Source organism: Camelina sativa, chromosome 4 (genome assembly GCF_000633955.1).
Source record: "Camelina sativa cultivar DH55 chromosome 4, Cs, whole genome shotgun sequence".
Lineage (NCBI taxonomy): Eukaryota > Viridiplantae > Streptophyta > Magnoliopsida > Brassicales > Brassicaceae > Camelina > Camelina sativa.
This window is the reverse complement of record NC_025688.1, coordinates 29,343,922-29,348,113: the sequence shown is the minus strand read 5'-3', so window position 1 is coordinate 29,348,113 and position 4,192 is coordinate 29,343,922. Positions and strand designations below refer to the sequence as shown.

General features: G+C 36.8%; 1 long non-coding RNA gene across 1 annotated transcript in view; it reads left to right on the top strand.

Annotated features, from left to right (window-relative positions):
- Positions 380-4,192, top strand: part of LOC104783224 — an 8,995-nt gene continuing 5,182 nt past the window's right edge. The window contains exons 1-2 of the long non-coding RNA XR_767216.2: positions 380-472; positions 554-721. This is a non-coding gene — a long non-coding RNA (uncharacterized LOC104783224). The remainder of the gene's footprint in view (positions 473-553; positions 722-4,192) is intronic.

Sequence of the window (4,192 nt, the reverse complement as noted above, 5' to 3'; positions counted from 1 at the left end):
ATTGGAGACCAAAAAAAAAAAAAAAAAAAAAAAAAAAAAAAAAAAAAAAAAAAAAAAAAAAAAAAAAAAAAAAAAAAAAAAAAAAAAAAAAAAAAAAAAAAAAAAAAAAAAAAAAAAAAAAAAAAAAAAAAAAAAAAAAAAAAAAAAAAAAAAAAAAAAAAAAAAAAAAAAAAAAAAAAAAAAAAAAAAAAAAAAAAAAAAAAAAAAAAAAAAAAAAAAAAAAAAAAAAAAAAAAAAAAAAAAAAAAAAAAAAAAAAAAAAAAAAAAAAAAAAAAAAAAAAAAAAAAAAAAAAAAAAAAAAAAAAAAAAAAAAAAAAAAAAAAAAAAAAAAAAAAAAAAAAAAAAAAAAAAAAAAAAAAAAAAAAAAAAAAAAAAAAAAAAAAAAAATCCACATCTAAAGTTATTTTTCTTCTTCGAGAATCGCCGTCGCCGATAATGACCTCTGCAACAAAAAAAACTTGTCATTCGTAAGGTTTGAACTCCACATCCTCTGTCTTTGAGTCGATCCAAAACTTTGTCTCTTCCCCTAATTTAAGTATATATTTCACCGCAGGGCAAAACTAGAAAGAGGAAAGTGAAGAAACTAAGAAGAAGGTTCCATCATTCCATTCGCCTGAGGAGAATCTGACTGTTTTTTTTCGTCGACAATTGTGACACGTCACCAACACGGTGGTGCAGACGAGGCTCGTATCTGGGCTACACGCTTCAACAGTCCAACAAGGTATTCTTTTCTTCTCTTTCTTCTTTTTAAATTTCTTCTTTTTAAAAAATAATTATGATGTTTTTCTCCTGATTTAAAACTATATATATAAAAACTATATTTTTGAAAATTAAGTTTTAATTAATTATTATAATCTATAAAAGCTTTTAATTAAACAAAATGTTTTTAAAATATCAAATAAATTTTGAGTGTTAAATTTTAAAACGTTGATTGCAAATCGAGCTTAGGCATCCAGTCCAAAGAGTTTCCTTTGGTCAATCCAAAGAGTTTCCTTTGGTCCGTCAGTTTGGTGTTATAAGTTCAACATGTTTTCACTTAATATAAATTTGACACTTAAGAGTTATTTGATTTTTTTTTACAGAACAATGTTTTCTATCAAAATTTTAATTAAACAATATGTTTTTAAAATATTCAAATAAATTTTAAGTGTTATATTTTAAAACGTTGATTACAAATCGAACTTAGGCATCCAGTCCGAAGTATTTCCTTTGGTCCGTCAGTTGGTGTCATAAGTTCAACATGTTTTCACGAAATATAAATTTGACACTTCAGAATTATTTGATTTTTTTCTTTTGCAAAATAATCTTTTTAAATAAATGTTTTTAAAATTCTTTGTTTTTGCGCTTGTTTAATTGGAAATAATGATTATTACGTATTTTAATTGTTGAAGCTTTGTTTTGTGTAAAAACAACTAAACAAAAATATGCAATATAAAGAAAAACATAGAAAAAGGTGACTCGAGAGGATATTAATAAATTTGATCCAAGGTTTTTTATGTCATCCATCCACTGGTCTATAAAACTTAATCTTTAAGTCGTTAAATAAAAAGGGTTGTATTCCAAACGAAAGAAATCTAGGAACTAAGAACTTGCATGTCTGCAAGATACGTATATTTGTGTTAGTTACCTATAAAAAGTCTCTGCTTAAAGAAAAAGTGGAGATAAGTCCCATAGAAAACAATTCTGCGAGATAAGTCGTCTATCGTATATTCGTATAATACCACCATTACTTAGACAGAACTATTTCGTTTGCAAACTTATTTTGGTTATCTTATAATAAGCCTGTTGTATGGTTTTTAATAAAAGGTATATACTCTTTTAATCTTAACTAATACGAATATTTAAGTGTTATAGAAATTAAGTCTACATGTCCCTCCCTTAATACCAAAACCACTATGACTTTCTCAAAACCATTCTTCCTTTACCTCCTCTTCCTCTTTCCTCTCCTACACGTTTCACACCCAAAACAATGCCCTCCTGCCTCATGTGGCCGCGGCGATGTCCATGTCCGTTTCCCTTTCTGGTTACTCTCAGAACAGGCTGAGTTCTGTGGCTATGCGGGATTCAATCTCCACTGCACAGTTAGTCCCAGCAGGACAGCTCTCAAGCTTCCTCCTAATTCCGGAACATTTCTTGTCCGGAAGATCGACTATTTAAGTCAGCAGATTCGTCTCTATGACCCTGAAATTGTTTGGCAAGAAAGCTTTTGACCTTTGACATTTCAGGATCTCAATTCTCTGTCTCTACCTTGTCAGCTACACGTTCTTGAGCTGTCCTAATGAGGTTGCAAAGTCATCAGGGTTTCACTCCATCCCATGTCTAGGCAATTCAACGACCTCTTTCTTGGCTACAACTAGTTTGGATCTCGCGAAATCTATGCTGCCTTCTTGTCAGATCGCAAAGACAGTAGCTATTCCGGTTTCTCGGCCGATTGTTGCTGAGAAACCAAGATTCTCGACTGATGTCAACGATCAAGACCTTTGGCTAAAATGGGATTCTCCAAGTTGTAACGTTTGTGAGATGAAGTATTTGAGATGTGGTTTCATAAGCAATGCTTCTCTTGAAGTCAAATGTTTCTCTTTTGAAAAATCCGGTACGAATTACTCTGATGTTGGATATGGGCTTTGCCCCAACATTTATAAAGCCCAAACAGAAGATTCTCAAGAGATTTTGGGCCAAAAGTCTTGGATCAGACCCAACAGGTCGCATGGGCAAAATCGTCATTTTACCAGGAGACAGAAGAAACCTTAGGTCAAGGTCCCACTATAAATACCTGATGTCATTGTCACGTTAGGGGATGGACTTTTTTTGGGCAATTAGAGAGAGAAGAGCTATATTTTTCGCTTTACTCTTTAATTGTCATTTTCTGTAAACCCTTCCTCAGATTCTACGTTAATAAAAGGACCAGTTCCGATTTATCCCCACTAAGATCCGTATTATCTATATTGTCGATTTCACACATCAACAATTTGGCGCCCACCGTGGGGCCAGACGGAATCCTTTCATTTGACGAATAGAATTTGAAGATAGGTGTTTTCGGTAAACCAAAAGCATGTCTCACACTAATCTGTCCAGCGATGAAGGCGTCGACTCTTCCGCAGCCCGCGTCAAGTCTCCCAGGCGCACCATATGGGGGCGCACCCGCGCGAGGACGAACCAGCTCCAAGGCGTCGACACGATCGAAGTCACTACGGTCGAAGACGCAACACTCACTGACCATGCAGCCATAGGCGCCACACCCCCCATTCGTGTAGCCGCTCGCATCAATCCAACCGACCGCGAAGCCGTAGGCGCTGCGCGCGTCGCTCCAACCAATCACACCCAAATTATCCTTGCACCCCGGACGACACAAACAGCATCTAATCATGCGTATCACGCCCATACGCAAGCACTTGTTACTCGCAACGAACAATCATCGATATTCTCCACGCCCAAATACGATCTCGATCTCGCACGCATATCCCGTAACAGCGACATCGCAACGACCCTTTGGGCTCACCGGAAGTTCAATCAAGCCACGATCTCGACCTCATCAGCCCTCAAACACGCCAAGTATCAAATGCAACACCTTTGACAGCATCTCGCGATCACAATATCTCGTGAACCCTTAAGCAGGTCACCTTGCAGCTCGCTAACTTCTCAATCTCGCTGACAATCAGTCTGTCCGCGAATGACGCAAGTCACACCATCTCGCCAACGATTCCATACGGAGAAGTTTTGAGCTCGTCATACGGAGAAGTATTGAGCTCGTCATACGGAGAAGTGTTAAGCTCGCCATACGGAGAAGTATTGAGCTCGCCAACGATTCCATACGGAGAAGTGTTGAGCTCGCCAACGATTCCATACGAAGAAGTGTTGAGCTCGCCATACGGAGGAATGTTGAGCTCACCATACGGAGGAATGTTGAGCTCGCCAACGATTCCATACGGAGAAGTGTTGATCTCACCACCGGAGAATTCGATCTCACCATCTCGCCAACGCGACATGGCCTTGCAATCTCGCAACAACAAACGCAGCAAACGCAGCAAGCTTCGTGCAAGCAGTCAGCTCGTCCTCAACCTCACCAGACAGCGCTGCCGGCAAACACCGCACATTCACTAGCACGCATCAAGGACCAATACTTGCCACATTTGGCGCAACGAGAACATCTCATAAAAAAAAAAAAAAAAAAAAAAAAAAAAAAAAAAAAAAA